This window comes from Hypanus sabinus, chromosome 25, assembly GCF_030144855.1.
Source record: "Hypanus sabinus isolate sHypSab1 chromosome 25, sHypSab1.hap1, whole genome shotgun sequence".
NCBI lineage: Eukaryota > Metazoa > Chordata > Chondrichthyes > Myliobatiformes > Dasyatidae > Hypanus > Hypanus sabinus.
Genome location: NC_082730.1, coordinates 36,109,491 through 36,131,680, shown reverse-complemented (window position 1 = coordinate 36,131,680; position 22,190 = coordinate 36,109,491).

The following is a 22,190-nucleotide window of genomic DNA, read 5'->3' as shown; positions in this document are numbered from 1 at the left end:
TATTGTCACGCTAACCACTACGCTACCACGTTTCCCTTCTTATAGTTTGTTTACCTGCCTGCTCTAAAGGTAATTATTACCTGGACAATCATGGCTTCCAAATATGAGGAGCATTGCTTCTGTTCTTCTACTCATAAATTGTTGCTGAAACACATTTGCTTTTGCATTTTTCAGTTCCACTGAAAGGTCAGTCACTTGAATTGTTCATTTTGTTTGTCAGAGTATTTCCAATTTTTCATTTTCTTTTCAGATTTCCAGTACTTTTCAGTTTTGCTTCAGCTTGAAGACATGTTTGGGCTTTGCTAGACTGAAATATTGTTTCTTTTTTTCCAGATTACGAGTATTCTTGGGCAAAGTTTGCTGTGTGTCTTGCACAAGAATTAGAGCTCTGCTCATTTTCTGTAACGGCTAACAAAACCTCTAAACATCCCTGTGGTCTCACTCATTGCTCATAATAATATCCAATCTTTAATTATGTTTGAAATTGTTTTAATTATCTATGCTGAGGACTGGAAAAAAGCTACAGAGGATTGTTAATTCAGCCAGCTCTATCATAGGTACTAGCCTCTCCACCAGAAGACATTCTCAATAGGCAATGCCTCAGGAAGGCAATATCCATCATTAATGACCCTCACCACACAGGACATGCCCTATGTCAGAACTACCAACAGAGAGGAGGTCCAGGAGCTGAAGACACACAGTCAACATACAGCATCTTCCTCACCACTGTCAGATTTCTGAACGGATCTATGAACACTACCACACTTTTTAGACTCCCTATTACATATTTCTTAATGTAACAGAGTTTTTTTAGGCATTGCTCTGTACTGTTGCCACAAAACAACAAATTTCATGACATGTCGGTGATAAAAAAACAGATTTTAATTCTTACTCAAATTAAAGTGCTTGACAACTAAATCTCTAAGATCAGAAAGGTATCTAAGTCAGTTGGATAGCTCTGTCTATGATATAACATAACAATTTGCAAATTTTTAATTATAACTAGCTTAATAAAATGTTAGCAATGTTCTACAATGGGGATAATTTTTGATGAGCTATTTAGTCTCCTAACTTCACATATGAATTAATGCCCATATGCAAGCTGCAATTGTAAACAGTATTGGAATGAGTTTAACTTCCTGAAAATATACATCATCCAGCACGCATAAGCAAAAATTAGAAAACTACAACAAAACTTCAATAGTACAAAGAACAAGTGATGTAGAGGAAGAGTGCCCACAGGAAGGTAGATTTTCAATTAGATTATAACTTACATCTGTAGATTTGTATAGAAAGACAAGATAAGACAGAGAAGAAAAGGGGTAAAGGGGACAGAGGTGAGGCACAGGCCGATTCAAATTGCTGCCCCACAAGGTTTACTTGTCTCTGCGCTGAACTTCAACTTGCTACTCCGTGAGCTTTACTCATTGAACTGTGGCTGTGGCCTGCAGCTGTCACAGTGTGAACGCTAAATTCTATTTGCTTCATTTTATTGCTTCCATTGTTTTTTCAGCTTTTTCCTCTCTGCACGTTGGGCGTTTGACCATCTTCATATGTTTTAATGGGTTTCTTTGTTTTGTAGCTGCCTGCAAGAAGACAAATCTCAAGGTTGTATAAGGTATACATACTTTGATAATAGATGTGCTTCGACTGTATTAATATGAGAGGACTGTCTCTTTAATAATAGAGGAATTGCAGTGGAGGTGATTAGATTAATTCATCTTAGAACACCTCCCCCTCATGGAAAGACTACATTACTGGTTATATGGTTATATTAATTCAAAACTTCCATGTTCTCTCTCTCTTTCCCCCAGCCCCACGCTTTACCAAAGTCTTTGGACAAGAAAATGAAGTGCGCTTTAATAGTAACCCTGCCTGCTGGTGGTGCGTTATGATGTGATGTACCATTGGTTGTTCTGCAGACTACCATGGCCCTTGAGGCAGTGACACTACGCAGCGGTAGATTCTGCTTTCCTTTGTGTGCTGACAATTGCCAGCCGAATTTACTAAGTGATGCAAAATAGTTACAGATGTGCTTCACTGTAGGAGAGGTTCATTTTGAATCTGAAATACCCTACATGATCAGATTTCTGGGCCATTTTGCTTTAAGTGAGTTAATGCCTCCATTATAATAGTGATCTGAGGAGTGTGATGCAATTGCCTTAAGCATTCTCATGATAACGTTGTATCCGGCAATTTCTAAGATATGGCTTTTATTCTGTTATAATACCATTTATTGAGTTTTATGTCCCGTGGTCATTTCTTTTAACAGATTGTCTTGCTTCCATATAGAGTAATATTAAGGTCACTGAGGTTTGGATTTCATTAACGTACTCAAACAACATTATGGCTTGAATTTAACATTTAAGTTTGCTATTTCATGTAAAATGCTGGTAATCTTGAGGCTCTAGTCAAATATACAGCTGAGTTCTTTTCATGATTAGTTCCCAGATGCCGAACACGACACACATATATATTAATCACAGGCATTTGGAGTTCCTCAGGCAATAATATTTTCTTTATTCCAGATTTAAATTAATTTACTTATTACATGTACATCAAAAATACAGTGAAATGTGTCATTTGTTTTAACAATCAACACGACCCAGAAGATGTGCTGGGGACAGCCTGAAAGTATTGCCATCCGCTCTGGCATCAACTTAGCCTGCCCACAATGGTCAGCAGAACAACAGAAGCAACAACAGCATAATGACAGCAATAACAAAACATGCCCCTTTCCTCCCTCCCACCCACTCTCACACACAGACTGACCTCCTACCCCAGTACACGCAGCCTCTGGAGTCCTTGGGCCAGGACTCACAGATGCAGACTCACATGGGTAGGTCTTCAACTTCTGGATTTGCCAACTTTGATCTTTGACATCTGGTATCAACCCCAAGACCCCTTGATCACAGACTTTGAACTCTGGACCATTTTGAGTAACAGGCATCAAAACGTTATATTATCGGTCACTTCCTTTGATGAAAACCTCAGCAGAGTGGATGTGGAGAAGATGTTTCTTATGGTGGAGGAGTCTAAGACCAGAGGGGGACAGCCTCAAAATAGAGGGGTGTCCTTTTAGAACAGAGCTGAGGAGGAATTTCGTCAGCCAGAGAGTAGAGAATCTGTGGAATTTGTTGCCACAGGTGGCTGTGGAAACCAAGTTGTTGGGTATATTTAAGGCAGAGATTGATAGATTATTGATTGGTCAGGGTGTGAAGAGATACAGGGAGAAAGCAGGAGATCGGGGCTGAGGGGGAAAATGGATCAGCCATGGTGAAATGGCTGAGAAGAGTCAATAGGCAAAATGACCTAATTCTGCTCCTATATCTTATGGTCCAAAACACCTCATGGGAAGGAAAGTAGATTAAAGAGATGATAGAATACCTTACTGCTCAATTAGCATCAAAGACATGTTCGTCCCTCATTTGTAATTGTGACATAGAAGGAAATTTTTCAGCCATTTGGATTCATGCCAGCACCCAGAGTAGCAATCCCATCAGTCTTATTATTTCAAGTCAAGTTTATTTTTGTGTACACAAGTGAGGTACAGATTCATCGAAAAACTTGTTTGAAGCAGTAACACCCGCAGATCTATTGAGCACAGAGTGGAAGAGTAAGAGGGAGGGAGGGAGGGAGGGAGAGAGAGAGAATTTAAAAAAGCAAAACCTTGCTGCAAAAGCTCTCACAGCTCATCAGCTCCTCTTGAATACAACTCTGCCACCTAACTAATCTACAGGTTAATTTTGGGTGATCAGTTAAGCTATCTGCATCTGGTTGAGATATGAAAGAAAAGTAGGGAAAAAAACAGAAAAATAAACACACAGTCACAAGGAAAAGCTGCAAACTCAACTCCAACAACACCAGAGGTCAAAATTACACAATACTGAGACAGCAGTACTAACTGCTACACAAAATGTCATCTTGTGAATAAATGGAACCAAAGGGATGACTATGTCCAGCTGATAATCCATAGAAAACTCCAGCACAATTTATTGTGACAGAATCGTTCATTTGTTTCACTACACAAAATTTAGGCCTACATGGATAAACTGTAAATTTTGAAAGAGAAAACTTATCAGTTCAAAAATCACTTTTCACCAAAGGCGTAAGATCAGCAAATGACAAAAAGAAGGTCTGCTACTAACAAATCGAAGCCTGTCATACCAGGAGCCTGTGGCTTCAGATGGCAAAATTCCACTGGGCATAGGCCCAACGCCTTGCACACATTGAAACAGGTCTTACAGTACCAATTTCCACACATAAGCCTGTCCTTCACAATTGCCTGCCATTTCAGAGAGGATAGGTCAGTGTAGAAGTGAATTAGGGGCTTGAAAGGGACTGAGGAAAAGTGGATCATGAGGAACTTAGCCAGTGAGGGAAGGGGGTTAAATATACGGAGGATCTCAATGAAGGAAGGGTCAAAGAGGAGAGGAACATGGATGCCAGGGTATCATTCTGATTGAGGACTGCAGGAGGTAAAGGTCATGGGGACGATGAAGGGATGAACAATGAGACTGGGGGGGGAAGGGGGTGCAGGGACCTGAGAACATTGGCAGCATCGGAATGTGTGGTTGGAGTGGCCTCGGTGATGGGTTAGGTAGAAAGCTTTGAAAACAAAATTACCCGGCAAACTTAACAGAACTACTTCCTGTTAGCTCAAGTGACCTATGTTCAATCTAGACCACCAGAGCAGTCTACGTGGAATTTACACATGTCCTGTGAATATGTCAGCTTACTCTGGATATTTTTGTCTAATCTAACGTCCCAAAGAGATGCAGAATGGTAAATTAATTACTGTGAATTTCTTCAAGTGTGTAGTTGTAGGTCTGCACCGAGAGAGTCTGGACCCATATCTGTCTAATCAACTTGATAAAATATCCATCAGAATGTAAAATAAAATGGGGAAATTGGGTTAACCCTTTTACAGTGGGAATGGGCCCAGTTTTGACTTTGCCATTCTCAATACAAGTGCAGTGAACTGTGAATTATATCAAGCGGGCTAAAATGTTAGGAATGTGATGAGAATAAAATGGGATTAGTGTAGGAGTAGTGCAAGTGTCTGCTTGGTGGGTGTGGACTCACTAGGCCAAATGGCCTGCTTCTGCATTTAATGAGTGCATGATTCCATAAATCCAGAGTAGATGCCATTAGGGGAACACCAAATCCTTTAAAAAAAAAGGGGGACAGAAAAGATCTCAAGCCTTGGAGTGTAGGATCTGCATCGTACCTGGGATTTTTTTTGTACAGAACAATTTTGTGTTTATATTATCAAATTGATTGCTACCAGCTGTTTGAAATGACTGCAATCCTTGTGTGTGGGTTCCACTTCATTGCAGACAAAAACAAGGAACTTTCCCCAGCTGGGTGGCTCGTTTTTCCCAGTTCAGGGTACCATTATCCTTTTTATCCACGCTGTCAACTGCATCAATAAAGTGGAGCTGCAGCTAAAAAAGAGAAATTTCAGGATGTGTCACCAGGCCATTCATAAAGAGCAGCAGCAAGCTGATGTCACTCTTTGCTTTGGCAGAATATTTTATGTGTTGGCATATTAAACTGAAAAGCTACGGGAGGATTCAGTGGCTAATGAGACTATTACCATCTTGTACCAAGTTTTCAACCACTTAGTGTCAAGTAGAATAACAAATAAGTCTGTTTTTCAAAGGGAGATTTATTAAACTCAAGGCCACTTGGTATTTGTCAATTTAAACATGTCCTGCAAAAAAAAAAGCAATCACTTACTCACTGCTATATTTAGATGAAGACCAATTATTTTTTCATACCTTGTTTGATGATTGTGTATGCCTTACACTCCAAACCGCCTCAGCCAATGTGCTTATCGGTTACTGTATCACGCCACTAGTTCTAATGCATGGGGGATTTAGAACGAAGCACTTCAGAAGAACAATTCAATTCAGAAGTCCAGTAATCCATTTAGAGTCTCAAGTATCATGTACATATGTTCAATGATAGGTTCAGATAATCAGAAGTAAAGGTAAATATTGAATTATTTGTGGTGCTCTATCCATAATTGTATTCAATGATTTGTATAAATATAAACTCAATTAATTATTAAATAGGCTAGTGCCACCTAGTGACAATATTAACCGTGCATCCACCTGTCGCATCACAAGACATTGGGCATAAGGCCACTTTACTTAAATATTGCAACAACCTTACAGTCTCTATCCTAGAACTTGAGTTACACCCACTTTTGGTGCACTGTCTGATTGCTATGGTTTGCTTTAATCATTTGCAGATAAGAAATTGCCTGATGGGCCATCCTGGCTTTAAGAAGGGATGTCCTAGTTTTCTCCAATTTAAAAACATTGGCTGGAATCTCTGCTCACACATGGCAGCTGTCTGCTGGGATGTGCATCAGCATGGCTATTAACCGAGTTGGCTACCATGGAGATGAAGAAAATGTAGAGGATTGGCAGGGAGAATAGAGAGAGGCAAGATCAAATGCTAAGGTCGGGAGTCAAGGAATGTGGTGAATTGGGGGTGAGCTAAAAGGTTAAATGCTGCAAAATTGGGTGATAGAGCCATTCCATACAAATGGAATGAAAATCTGGGACATACATTGCCACTGTGCCCAAAGATCACAAGTGTAGTGTAAGGATAATACATCCCTGTTGTCTATCACCAGAAATTGTAAATCAATGTGCAGATGTCATTGAAAAGAAAACCGGCAAGGAGTCTTTTAAATCGCAATCATTTTTCATCTTTCTATACTGTAAACATATCCTTTATATCTGAGTGAAAAGCAATGGCCATAGGTTACAACAGTTTGACCTGACATCTGTCAGCAACTTAAAGCACACATTGAAGTTGTCATGTGTACAAAATGATAGCTGTACTTGGGTGAATCATGCCAAGAAGTGTCTGGTCCAATTTCGCAGAGGATAGGACTGAGAAATGAAATCAAACATTTTAAAACATGCACAGAATACTTTTATACATGGGTTATGAATATATAAAAACAAGCACTAATTATTCTTTTCCCAGGTACAATTTCTCAACCTCCACCCAGACTATTTCCTAGACAATAAGTACCTAGATTTTTCATGGGCCCAGACAAAAGTTAAGAAACTTCCAGCATATCCATCCGATTCTGTATTTTATATTATGTGTTTTAATTTACATTATTACTTTTAATTCACTACTTTGTTAGAACATATTTATGGTCCCTTATTCCAAATGATGGGCTAAATTGCCTAATTCTGCTCCTATGTCTTATGATAGAACCCACAAAGCATTTGATTAGGTTTAATCTGAACTTTGCACATGTTCTCCATTTACACTCTTCGTCAAACGTTCATTTAACTAGTTTTCTTTTATGTCACTGTATACTAACTAAAAGAGTCAGTTGTCTCTCTCCCTGTTAGACATCAAGCACATAGAGTTAAAATATGGGAAGAAACTTATGGCTAAAAGTCTTGTGGTATTGAACTTTATGCTGTGTAATATATTTCTAGAATATCCAAGGAGATTTGGAAATCGAGTGGTATGGAAGGGTGAACATAGTCTTTTTAATTTTATGGGCCTTATCCTGCATAGAAGTTTTAACCTTCTCCCAAGTGACCACTCACAGATGTATAGCCACTAAATTAAAACAAAGGTCAGTACCCTGGTAAAAGCCTATGTGTGTTAAATCACTGTTCGTGTGATGTCACTTGGATTTGGTGTCATGCTATCAGCTATAGTCTTCATAGTAGATATAATGAAGAAACAGGGAAGCAGTAAAGACTGCTTCTGCAATTGTTTGACCTCTGCTACCTAATAACATGGCCACTGAGAGTATGTTTGTGTTCTTCTGCTGCCTGTGGTCCATCCACTTCAAGGTTCGACATGTTTTGTGTTCAGAGATGCTCTTCTGCATACCACTGTTGCAAATGGATGGTTATTTGAGTTACGGTCACCTTCCTGTCAACTTGAACCCGTCTGGACATTCTCTGCTGAACTCTTTCATTAACAAGGCATTTTTGCCCACAGAATTGCTGCTCCCTGGATGTTCTGGTTTTTCCCGCACCATTCTCAGTAAACCCTAGAGACTGTTGTATATGAAAATTCCAGGAGATCAGCAGTTTCTGAGACACTCAAACCACCCCTTCCAGCACCAACAACCATTCCACGGTCAAATTCACTTGGATCATATTTCTTCCCATTCTGGCGTTTGGTCTGCACAACAATAGAACCTGTTGACCATGTCTGCGTGATTTTATGCACTGAGTCACAGCACCATGTTTGGCTGATAGGAAATTTGCATAAATGAGATCTACGGGTATACCTAATAAACTGGCCACTGAGTGTATTTCACAAGGTTTTTATTTTAAAAAGTTTGAAACTGTCCATCAGCAACTTTCCACTGAATCGTAAAAATATTGACTAATTGCCTCCTGGAGTATAAAAGTTTTATCTACCTCACAAGAGGCAGTTCTATACAATTCCTAGTGCACCAAAGAAAACCATGATATCAGCATGTTATGAGATTTGTTGTCAGAAGAATCTAAATTCGTGGGAGACTTACAAATGGAAAAAAAATCCATACTTTACAAGTCAGTCCATCTGCAGCAGGGCAGCTACATGGGATAATAAAACACAACTGAAGGCAAAGATCTCAGAGCAATTTCCCCAGAGCGAGTACAAACAAAATCAAGGTTAGATTTCATCCCCATAACACTCCGTGCAACGTCAAATTCATGGTTCAACTGGACAGGCAGCTTTACTTGATGATTGAGTTATATATTAATGTTGCAGTGCTGGCCAGGAAATATCAAGGATGACAGGCTAAAATGCATAGAATGAGATAAATACATTATGTGACTGAAACTTGGCCAAAATATTTTGACTACCTTCTCTCTTATGGCACGATTGTTGATCGATGTAATAATAACACAAGAGGTTCTGCGGATGCTGGAAATCCTGTGTAACACGTACGGAATGCTGGAGGAAACTTAGCGGGTCAGGCAGCATCTTCAGAAAGGAATACAGTCAATGTTTTGGGCCGAGACACCACATTTGCATTGTAAAAGGAAGGGAGAAGAAGCCAGAATAAGGTGGTGGGGGTGGGGGGAGGGGAAGGAGCACAAGTGAGAAGGTGATAGGTGAAGCTAAGTAACTACTACTACTATGTTGACTCAGGCCTAGGAGGCCTGCTTCGGGCACGATGACAAACTCTCCACTCCTCCCTCTCCCTCATCAGTGTGTTCAGTTCATCTACCTTAGCCGCACCGCTATCTTCTAGGAGCGTGTTGACCATAGTCTTGGGAGGGCGCCCAGGGTTCATCCTGCCATGCTTGGGCTCCCATGTGATGACTAGGCTGGCAAGTAGCTCAGGGTGGCGTAGACAGTGCCCCACTAGTTGCAGTCCTCTCGCCTCAATTTTAGTGGTGAGCATCGGTAGGTCGTCATAGAGCTCGACGATCATCATGTGGTGTTGCCAGCTCACGTCAAGAGCCATCAGGAGCATTCGTGTATAGCAACCATCTAGTGACTCTCACATGGTCTCGGAAAGTGTCCACGTCTCGCATCCGTACGTGAGAATGAACTCTATGACTGCTATGAAGATCCTCTTTTTGAGCCCCCTGGTCAGGTTCAACCTCCAGATTTCCTTCATGTCGATCATAGCCCTCCACGCCAGCGCCTTCGGTATCTTTATGTCCTTCTCCAAACTCATCATTCTTGACCCGAGGTACTTGGAGTCTAAGACTTTCTTAATGGTATCATTCTTTACGGACTTGAGAGTACCTTTGTCACAGTTGAACGCCATGTACTCTGTCAAGCCAAGTAAGGGGAAGGTTAAGTAGGTGGGGAGGGAGGGATGAAGTGTGAGGCTAGGAGGTGGTATGTTGAAAAGACAAAGGGCTGTAAAAGAAGAAATCTGATAGGAGATGATAGTGGACCATGAAAGAAATGGAAGCAAGAGAGGTACTAGGGGAGATGATAGGCAGGTGAGCAGAAGAGAAGAATTAAGAGGTTAGCCAAAGTGTTCCCCACTTTGGAAGAAGAGAGAAGAGGCAGGGGAAAATATTACCAGAAGTCAGACAAGTTGATACTTCAACCAAGGCACAAGATGAACTAACCTTAAGTCTTTCTTATCATTCAGGGGAAGCTTGACTACATTCAAAGTTAACATGGAAGGTGAGAATTCTAAGAATCAGTATCAGTTTAATATCACTGGCACACAATATGTTGTGAAATGTGTTGTTTTGCAACAGCAGTGTACTGCAATACTTAATAACAACTTATAAATTACAATGAGAAATATATATATATATATATATATATCATAAATTAAATAAGTAGATAAGTCATGCAAAAATAGATCAAAAAAGTGATGGGGTGTACATTGTCCATTCAGAAATCTGATGGCAGAGAGAAGAAGCTCTTCCTAAAATGTTGATTGTGTGTCTTCAGGCTCCTGTATTACCTCCTTAATGAGAAATGAGAGGAAAGCATGTCCTGGGTGAATATGTAACCAAGGAAACAAAAGCACACACTCAAAGTACACGCAGGAGAGCAGAAGCAGATAAGGACTTCAGGGCACAGTCATGCAGACTTCAGTCCTTGCTATATGCATCTGGAATGATCCGTCAAATAATATCAGGTGACATATCACAATGTACCATTGAACGAAGTGCTGTCCAGGTCAATGATATAATTACTATGTATGCAAGTCATGTTACCAGTCAAATCCCCATCTACCAAGCTGAAGTATAGTCAGGTGACTTGAACTATCAGCATTAACACTGAGGACACTCAGCTAGCAGAAACATACATAAATCTTGTCTGTGGGCAAACTTGACATAATTTTTCAAACATGACCCAAAGGAGCCTCAACTCTTTCATTATTGATACTGGTACATTTATTCAAGCACAGCTCTTATCCAGCGGGAAGGCAACTTGTGTAAAAAAAACTATCAGGAAAACACCCGCCAAGCTACCAATGGTTCAAGATAAACACACAGAATGTTGGATTAACTCAGCAAACCAGCCAACACCCATAAAGGGGGATAAATATTTAATGTTTCAGACCGAAACATGAACCTTCCATAGATGCTGCCTGAGTTCCTCCAGTGTATTGTTCAAGATTTCCAACACCTGCAGAACCTCTTGTTTGTATCATTTCAATACAGATCACTTTTATGCATTGCCAAAAAAAAAATTCAAGGCAGTTCCAAGATGGAACTTAAAATAATCTCACCCACTATGAAGTACACAAGCGACTCTTCCCCTTTGGTCAAAGGCTGAAAATGATTTGTTTGAACTAAAAAGAGTTGACTACACACACAAAATGCTGGTGGAACTCAACAGGCCAGACAGCATCTATGGAGGGTATAAGCAGTTGAGATTTCAGGCTAAGAATGAAATGTTGACAGTTTTTCCTCTCCATGGATGCTGTCTCACTTGCCAAGGTCCTCCAGTTTTGTGATTGCTGGTTATGATTTACAACATCTGCAGTATCTCTCGTGTTCATATATCTCCCAAGTTTGGATTATTTCCCCAAGGCATCAAAACCTAGAAGTTAATTTTAACAGATTTAGGGCTTAGAGATTTTTTTTATTGAGATACAGTGTGAAGTAAGCCCTTCCAGCCCTTTGAGGCAGGTTGCCGAGCAACCCCCAATTTAACCCTAGTCTAATCATGGGGCAATTTACAATGAGTAATTAACCTACCAACTGCACATCTTTGGACACTGGGTGGAAATCAGAGTACCTGGAAATCAGAGGAAACCCACGCAGTCGCAGTGAGAATGTACAAACTCCTTTAGGGCAGCATTGACATCATCCTATGTTGATCACAGGTAAGTATCTACCTTTTTATATGGTTGCAGGAACTGAGCAAAGTTGTGAGGGCAGTCACTGTAATAAGATTGTTGTATAATTAATGGGTGACTTCATTTTCTCACTTTAAGTCTGCCAGTCAATACCGCCAAAGTTCAGAATGCTTGTAATTGAAAGAGGCTTCCACAGCATCTCCATACCCATTTGATAGTTCAGAATTAGGAGTGCTGTCATCTGTTATTATGAATGGCATTTAAATACCTGTCAGCCACTGCAATATTTAATTTGAATTGCATGTCTATATCAGAATCAGATTTAATATCAGCAGCATATGACATGAAAGTAGTTAACTTTATGGCAGCAGTACAATGAAATTCATGATAAACAAATATAGAGAAAATACTGAGTTCCATTAGGTATATATGTATGTCTATTAAATAGTAAAGTTAAAATAAGTAGTGCAAATTAATGGAAATTATAAGTAGTGAGGGAGTTTTCATGGGTTCAATGTCCATTTAGAAATCGAATGGCAGAGGCAAAGAAGTTGTTCCTAGCTCGTTCTGTACCTCCTTCCCGACTGTAACAGTCTGAAGAGGGCGTGTCCTGGGTGGTAGAGGATCCTTAATGATGGATGGCATTTTCCTAAGGCACCACTCTTTGAAGATGTCTTGCATACTTTGGAGGTTGGTACCCATGAAGGAGCTGACTAATTTTACAAGTTTCTGCAACTTATTTTGATCTTGAGCAGAAGCTGTCCTCCCCCAATACAAGGTGTTAATGCAGCTCTCCATGTAGAAGTTCGAGTGTTTTAGTCGACAAACAAAATCTCCTCAAACTCTTAATGAAGCATGGATGCTCTCTTGCCTTCTTTATAGCTGCACAAAATATGTTTGGAACAGGTTAAATTCTCAGAGATATTGACACCCAGGGACATCTCTCCACTTCTGATCCCTCTGTGAGGGTTGGTTTGTGTTCACTCCATGTGTTTTATGTTCCACTATCAATACTAATGGATAGGCAAGGTGGTAGTAAACATTCAGATTAATTCTACATCACCATTGTGGCAGAAGAAATAAAACAGCCTTGAAGTTTTTGAGCTGGGTCCTGACATTAATTGTAAAACTTGAATTCAGGGAGCTATTTATTGCAGGCACCACTGTCAGCTTTGAAAAATCATTCCCCAAAGTACAGTTAAGGAATCATTTCAACAGAGCATTATTAAACTAAAAGAATAATCAGATCTGTTATGTAATTGACAACTGAAGATTTTGTTTCCTTTTTTTGTTCTTAAGTTCACAGAGGAAGTTGATTAAATTCAAGCAGAGACTTAGTGGTCAGGGGCACTATATGAAGAGTCAGGGGCAGAAGCCTGTGTCCAGGTCAAGTTGGCACTGAACTGTGATGTCTGCTGATGTGACTGCTCAAACTCAGTTGCCTTTTTTTTAAAGATTTGTAAGGGTGGTTCGGGGGGCTGTGCTGGTCAAGTTAGGGCTTAGAGACAAGGATAAAGAAGAATGAAGAGTCAGGAGTTTGGAGTCCAGATTGGAAAGTCACGCAGTCAAAAGACAGTGATCTGGAGTCCATGTTGACAAGAGCTACGGAAACCAGCAATCCTCAGGATGCCAAATCCCAAGTCAGAGTTTCGAATGAGACCCTCACCTGGCTACCAAGATCAGAGGCCCATGCGAGTCAGAAAGTCAAGGCTCGAAGCACTCCGCAGTCAAAGTCAATGATTCCCAAGGTCAGGTCGATCAAGACCCAAAGGTCAAACCCTTGATTGGTGAGACTCGAGGGCAAAGGTGAAGATTGAAAGTCTAGATCTCAGCAAGTCTGGAGATAAAGTGCCTGAAAAGTCGAAGACTGAAATCAGTGAGACTGAGTCCATAAGTAAAGATTGAGTCTCAGCTAAATACTGGATGTTGGATGCCCAATGTCTGCAGTCAGGGGGTCTGGGCTAGAGACTGAGCCTGGAGGCCTAATGACTGCAAGTTTGAGGGTCCAGAGCCAATGACTGGAGGTCCAGAGACAGTCTGCCCTGGGAACGGAGGGTGGAAAATGACCTTGTTTTTCTGTTGTTACTGTTATTGTTACTGCTTGAGTTGCTGTTGTTGTGTTGAACATTGTGGACATGCTAATTTAGTGTTGGAATATATGGCAATACTTGAGGGCTTCCCTCAGCACATCCTTGGGTATGTTGATTGTTAATCATGAAGGAATCATTTCAATGGAGCATTAACAAGCTAAAAGAATGATCATATCTGTTGTGTGATGGTGAAATGAAGATTTTATTTGGGCTTTTATGTTCTCAATTTAACAGACCAAGTTGTTTAAAATAAAGTAGGGAGAGTTAGTAGGTCAAGGCTATCTGAATCAGAAATCCAAGGGCAGAAAATCCAGTTTTAGTATTCAAATCTTAATATTGTTTTGGATAGTAACAGTGGACAAGAACACAAACTCCAGTATATTAATGAGCATCAATAGGATATATCAATACAGTACATACAAAATGTACAATATTAAAGTGTATCTGTGAAAATACCAGGCATCCATTAGAATGAAGTGACAGCAAAGGGCTTTATGCATATTAAGTGCCAAAAGTACTCCAAAACCAATTAATTAAAGCAAAGATCTGCACTCCCAATATTTTGTTCATGGGAGTTGATAGGCAACAAGACATTGAACAGGAGCAAGAAATGGTTCGAACATCACAATAATTAATAACCTTCCAGCCTGACATAAGATTTCAGGAGACAAGTTTGAAGCACATGCATATGTTTGTCCAAAACAGGCAAGAGAAACCTACCTCTCTACATATGCATTTGGAAATCTGACCAAGCACCCACCCATGTGGCTTAGCATTAACTTTTGGCTTGAAAGTTCCAGGAAAGTTTTCGTTACATTGACAAGTCTCCTAAAGTCCTCCACAACTGGAAATGCACCAGTGACTTGCTTTACTGCACATAGTTCAAAAGTGACTCAGTTCAAGCCCTGGCATCCCAAAGGTGGTGTTGAAAATCAATGCAACAGTGCTTCTTTGTCCCCCATCCCTATACCCATTCAGCTCTTGTGTCCACCTGACAACTGGAAGACTATGCCAAAATGGCATATTCACAGATCAGTTACAATCCCTTCATGTTGTTACATCAGTTAAATGGTGCAAGGTGTTATTCAGCATCTTGCAAAGCATGTTTTTTAATAACATACATTAGGTCAGGATCCAAATCTCAACTATAAATATAAAGCTGTGTGGTAAAGAGGTGAAAGTAGCTGTCGGGGTCAAGGTGACACACAATTGTGGACAATACAAGTAAGCTGAATTAAATTTAGATAAAGGCCATAGGTACAAGACTCCAATGGCTAGAGAAAAACTTGACACGTGCTACCAGATGGCTGCGGCTGATGAAGGTCAGAATTGACAACACCAGCACATCAAAACCATAAAGAATGTCAATAGCTCAAGCATCTTAGATCTCTCATCAGTAGCCTTCCCCTCATACCAGAATGGTAGCATGGTGCCAAGCACAATGGTTTACAGTACAGGTGACCGGGGTTCAATTCCCACCGCCACTACCTGTGCATTCTCCCCGTGACTGTGTAGGGTTTACTCCCACAATCCAGAGCTGTACCAGTTTGCAGGTTAATTGGTCATTGTAAGTTTTCCTGTGATTAGGCTAAGATTAAATCGGGGATTGCTGGGCATCATGACTCAAAAGGCTGGAAGGGCCCATTCCGTGCTGTATCTCAATAAAAATAAAATAAAATAAATTAAAATCCTCCCAGGACAGAGGATGTTTCTAACAGTTTTACTGTTTAGCTTCAATTGCAATTCTTCATAATTCAATAGCTCTTGTTCACCATCTGTTTCAAATATTAGATGTATCTTCAAGTGATTGACATAAAGATTGAAAGTGAAATGTATTCAATATTGGTTAGTACTCTTTCAATAAGATTGTACCATGAAATTAGTGGCAATTTCAGCAATAATCCTGCCAGAGTGTCAGTCTGTCCCAGGAAAGAGTGAAACCAGTGAACAACTTCAAGTTGCTGGGTGTCAATACCTCTGAGGATCTATCCTGAACCCAGCGTATCGATGCAGCTACAAAGTAGGCATGACAGCAGCTATATTTTTTAAAGAGTTTGTGGAAATTACATATGTTACCAAAGCACTCGTAAATTTCTATACAAGTACCATGGCATTTTAACTGGCCTCATCGTCTGATATGGGGGGGTGGGGGGGTATCTGCACAGGATTGAAATTAGCTGCTGAGTTATGAATTCAGTCAGCTCTATTATGGGCACTAGCGTCCATAGTATCCAGGACATCTTCAAGGAGCAATGCCTCAAAAAGGCAGCATCCATCATTCATGAGCTCCTCAGCCAGGTCTTGCCTTCTTCTCATTTCTACCATTAGGAAGGAGGTACAGAAGCCTAAAGGCACACACTCAATGATTCAGGAACAGCTTCTTCCCCTTTGCCATCAGATTTCTGAATGGACATTGAACACATTACTCACTACTTTATTTCTATTTTCTCACCACTTATTTAATTTAACAATTTTGGATTGTATTGCTGTCACAAAGACAACAAATTTCATGACCGATGCCAGTGATATTGAACAAGATTCTGATTCCGAAGGAGCTGTCTGCCACTGTGGGAGTTATCACTCTGAAAATACATCCTTCTCTCTGCAGGCTCTATAAATAAAAGTACTGTATTCTTCTCTTTAATTGATAAGCTAACTTTTAGTATGATAGCAAACAAAAGAGAAGAATATAATGACCAATGTCAAAAGCACTAATGTTTGGACCTCCAGTCTTAATCAGAACACTAAGTGCTAAATACTATCCCTCCGAACTGAATGAACCAATTGAGACAGCACATGATAGAAAAATAAGCCACATAAGAAAATAGTCTGTCTAAGCAATTGAGACAAGACTTTACCCGATATTGAACTGACTTTGGCCGATAAACAGAAAGATTAGCATTAAGATGTTATTGTGAGTCACTGATTGTAAGTGATAAGAATTGTATCATACATAGCATAAAGCCCATAGATCAGAACCTGCATAATGCACTGGATGCAATTCAACCGAGCTACATAACTGTGTTAGCAGTCCTCATAAGATAGGCAGGGGGATATATAGTATCTGTGGTCTCAGTTTTGAAGGACTTACTCAAAGATTGAACTACTTGTGGATTCTGGTATTTGAGGGAACTTCAGCCTGAGGGAAGAAACAGGATTAAACCAGAAGAAACTTGTGGTGGTAGAGCTACCCAAAGCCAGGCTAAGAACATTGGATGTCCAATAGAATGAAATACGTCCAGAGAAAGCAGAGCAGGGAAAGTACAGCTGACCAAGTTGGCTCAGATATTGCAACCAGAAGTTCTTCTTGTGGTTTGTAAACTATTACATAAATTGATCATAGAACAGTACAAACACAGAAACAGACAACAATGTTGTACCAAACTAATTAAAATAGTAATTGAATGCCTAACTAAAGTAATTCCTTCTGCCTGTCCCTCCATTTTTTTGCACATTCATGTGCCCATCTAAGAGCCTCTTAAACACCTCTATTGCACTTGCCTCTATTACACACAGTTTTCATTGGAAATGAGACTTGTTCTATATCCTCTTGCTATCATATTCACAATTACTGTACAACTGTTCACCAGTAATGGTTCCTATCAATTTCTTTCTATTTTGAGGGAAAATTGGAAGATTTATCAAATTAGAGAAAAGACCAGCAGACTCAATATACCAATGAGACTTTCACTGCATCTACTTTAGTTATTCTATTCGACAAGGGAAATTACTTTTCTATAAATGGAACATATTGTACCAAAGTTATCTTTCAACCATAGGTTCAATTGCACAAAAACCCATTTATAAACAAGCTATAAGCATTTTTGCATTGGCATAAAGCAAACTACACTACTACACCTATTCACCATACAATGAGCATAAATTACTAAAGAAGCCCTGCAACTACATGACTTTGTGTGCCAAACTAAACAGATATTATGGTCAAGATATATTCTTAATCTAGATGGTCACCAGAATCAAGCAAGCAAAGTTTTCTGAGGCTTAAATAGTAAACTAGTTTTGTTAATAAGAATGCAATAACAAACCTTGACCGATTACATCATTTCCATGTTACTATGTACAGCTTTACAGCATTAAAATTGCTCTTCCATGGAAATTATTTCCCAACATATTACTGAACTTTTTGTTAGTCGCAAAATAAGACTATAAGACACAGGAGCAGAATTTGGCCTATTGATTCTGTGTACCGTTCCATCATTGGTTGATTTATCAACCTAATTTGCCTGCCTTCTCCCATAACCATTGACACCCTGCCTAGTCAAGAACCTGTAAACCTCTGCTTTAACTATATTCACTGCTTTGGCCTCCACAACCACCTGTGCCAATTGTGCCGGGGAATTCCTCTTCCTTTCTGTTCTAAGTGGATGTCCCTCTAGTCCGAGGTTGTGCTTGCTGGTCCTAGATTCACCACTATAGGAAACATCCTCCATATATCCAGTCTATCCAAACCTCTCAATATTCAATAGGTTTCAATGAAATCTCCCCTCATTCTTCTAAACTCCAGTGAGTACAGGCCCAGAGCCATCAAAGTCTCATCAGACATTAACCCTACCATTCCTAAGATCATTTTTGTGATCCTCCTCTGGACTTTTTCCAATGCCAGCACATCTTTTCTTAGATAAGGGTTTTAAAATTGCTCACAATTCTTCTAGTGAAGCTCACCAGTCCCTTATAAAATCTCAGAATTACATTCTTGCTTTGAATATTCTAGTCCTCGAAATGAATACTATCATCGCATTTGTCTTCCTTAACACCAAGCCACACTATATGTTAAGCTTTAGAGAATCCTGCTCAAGGACTCCCAAATATCTTTACACATCTTATTTTTGAATTTTCTTCCCTTTTAGAAAATAGTCTACGCCCTTATACCTTCAATGAATTGCATGACCATACACTTCCCTACACTATATTTCATTTGTCACTTCTTTGCCCATTCTCCCAATTTGTCAAAGTCTTTCTTGCAGATCCCCTGCTTCATCAATTCTACTTGGCCCTCCACCTATCCACAAATTTGGCCACAAAGCCATCAATTCCGTTATCCGAAACATTCACATATAACGTGAAAAGAAGCATTTCCAACACTGACCCCTGTGGAACGTGACTAGTCATCAGCAGGCAACCATAAAAGATCCCCTTTATTCCCACACTTTGCCTCCTTCCAGGCAGCCAATCTTTTATCTATGCTAGTATCTCTCCTGTAACACCTCGGACTGTTATCTTGTTAAGCAGCCTCATGGGCAGAAATTTGTCAAAGGCCTTTGAGGAGTCCAAGTAAACAACATTGACCAACTCTCCCTTGTCTATCTGGCCTGTTAATTCCTCAAATAATTCCAACAGGCAAAATTTCCCCTCAAGGAAACCACGCTGACTTTGGCCTATTTCATCATGTGCCTCCAAATAGCCAAAACCTCATCTTTAATAATAGATTCCAACATGGTCCCAACCACTGAAGTCAGGCTAACTGGCCTATAATTTCCTTTCTTCTGCCTTCCTGCCTTATTAAAGAGTCGAGTGACATTTGCAATTTTCTCATTCTCTGGAACAATTCCAGAATCTAGTGGATCTTGAAAGATCATTATTAATGCTTCCACAATCTCTTCAGCTACCTTTCAGAACCCTGATGTGTAGTCTATCTGGTTCAGGTGATTTATCTAACTTCAGCCATTTCATCTTCCCAAGCACCTCCTGCTCAGTAACAGTGACAACATTTTCACCTGTTCCCTAACACACTCTAGTTTCTGGCATTCTTCCAGTGTTCTCCATAGTGAAGACTCATGCGATATCCTCAAGTTCCTCTGTTATTTCTTTGTCCCCCATTACTACCTCTTCAGCATCATATTCCAGCAGATTGATATCTACTCTCACTTCTCTTTTACTTGTTTTCTGCACATTATGCCACTAGTGCTTAGGGTAGCAATGAAGGTCCTCCTTTGCTGGTGGTATTCAGAGCCTCCTTCATCATGTCAGTGGCTTCCTTTCAGTTTTTAGTCATGCAATTCCCAGGTGCAGATTAAGGAATATCGTCTTCATTGCTATTTCTGTAACAATATTATTTGATTAGTCAAGGTTGTTAACCCTGAGCTGAACCCCCGAACCTGGAGGATTGATGTCTCAGTCTGGCCTCTACCCTTGGACCTGGATGGCATGAGTGATCCTACCAAGAGCCAAAGCGTACAGCCTTAACTCCAGCCAACACAGCTCTGGGTCATTGAGGCATACAAGCTTCCAAAGCAAACAACAAGGATGCCCTCTTGGAGGCATCTCTCTTTTACTCTTTATATATTTGAAAAGAACTTTTGATATCGTCTTTTGTATTGTTGGCTAGCTTCCCTTCACATTTCAGTTTTTTTTTAATTGCCTTCTGTTGGTCGTTAAAAGCTTCTCACTAACTTTTGTTATGTTGTATGCCCTCTCCCTTACGTTTATGCTGTCTTTGACTTCCCTTATCAGCGACAGTTACCTCACCACCCTTTAGAATACTTTGTCATGCTTGGGATGCATCTATCCTATGCATTCCAAATTGAAACTAAACTGCAGCCAACATCCCTGCTAGTGTCATTCCAATCAAGGTGGGCCAACTCATCTCTCATGCCTTTGTAATTCCCCTTATTCCACCATAATACTGATAGATTTGACTACTTCTTCTTCTCAAACTGTAGGGTAAAGTTTATCATATTATGATCATCGCTTCCTAAGCATTTCCTTATCTTAAGCTCCCCAATCAAATTTGGCTTATTACACAACACCGAATCCATACTTGCCCTTACCTTAGTGGGCTCAACCACAAGCTGCTCTAAAAAGTCTTTTCATAGGTCTTCTACAAATTTCCTCTCTTGGAATCCAGCTCCAACCTGATTTTACCATGAAATCCCCCATGACAATTGCAACATTGGCCTTTTAACATGCCTTTTCTGTTTCCCATTATAATTTGTATCCTACATCCTGGCTACTCTTTGAGACCTGTATAGAACTCCCATCAGGATCTTTTTACCCTTTCAGTTTCAAACTCTATTGGCAGGGATTCTGTACATTTCAATCCTAATCTAAGATTTTGATTTTATTTTTTACCAAGAGCCATCCCACCCCCTCTGCCTATCTGCCAGGCCTTTCAATACAAAGTGTACCTTAGATGTTAAGCTCCCAGCTATGATATTGTTTTGGCTACAACTCAGTAATGCCTACAATATTGTAACTATCAATTTCTAATTGTGCTACAAGGTTATCTACTTTATTCTGTATACTGCATGAATTCAAATGTATCACCTTCAGTCCTGTATCTATCGCCCTTCAGGATTTTGCTCTATCATCTGTCTGTCCTTCCTCACAGTCTCACTATTCTATGATTCTGGTTCCCGTCCCCCTGCCAGATTAGTTTAAATCCACTCCAACAGCTCCAGCAAACTTTCCCACAAGGATATTGGTCCCCCTCAGGTTCAGATATAAACCATCCATTTTGTACGGATCAAACCTTCCCCAGAAGAGATCCCAATGATCCAGAAATCTGAAAACCAATCTTCAGCCACCAATCTTTGCACCAATTCTTCAGCCGCACATTCATCGACCAAATCATCCTATTCTTACCCTCACTTGCGTACAGCACACCAGTAACCAAGAGATTGTTACCCTGGAGGTCCTGCTTTTCAGATTTCTACCAATCTTCAGGACCTCCTTCCTTTTCCTACCAATGTCACTGGTGTAATGTGCCTATAAGAAGTATTTACCCCCATAAAAGTTTTATTGTTTTACAACATTGAATCACAGTGGATTTAGTTTGGCCTTTTTTTAAAACGCTGATCAACAAGAAAAGACTTCCATGTCAAAGTGAAAAAGATTTTTACAAAGTGATCCAAATTAATTACAAATATAAAACACAAAATACAAAATGCTGCAGGAAAACAGCAGGCCAGGCAGCATCAATGGAAAAGAGTACACTCAATGTTTCAGGACGAGACCTTTCATCTGGATTCCTGATGAAGAGTTACAGCCCAAAACATCAATTATTTACACTTTTCCATAGATGCTGCCTGGCATACTGTGGGACTGTCAAGAGGAGGCAAACGGACCCAGGAGCGAAGGGCCTGCCATGACCCCCGGGGATGGAACTGGAGGACAGTCAATATAACATAGAAATACAGTTGTTTAAGCATGAATTAGGCAGTCCGATGGCCTGGTGAAAAAAGCCGTCCCAGTCTCTGTTGGTCCATGTTTTTACGCTGCGGTACCGTTTCCTGGATGGTAGCAGCTGGAACAGTTTGTGCTTGGGGTGACTCGGGTCCTCAGTGATCCTTCAGGCCCTTTTT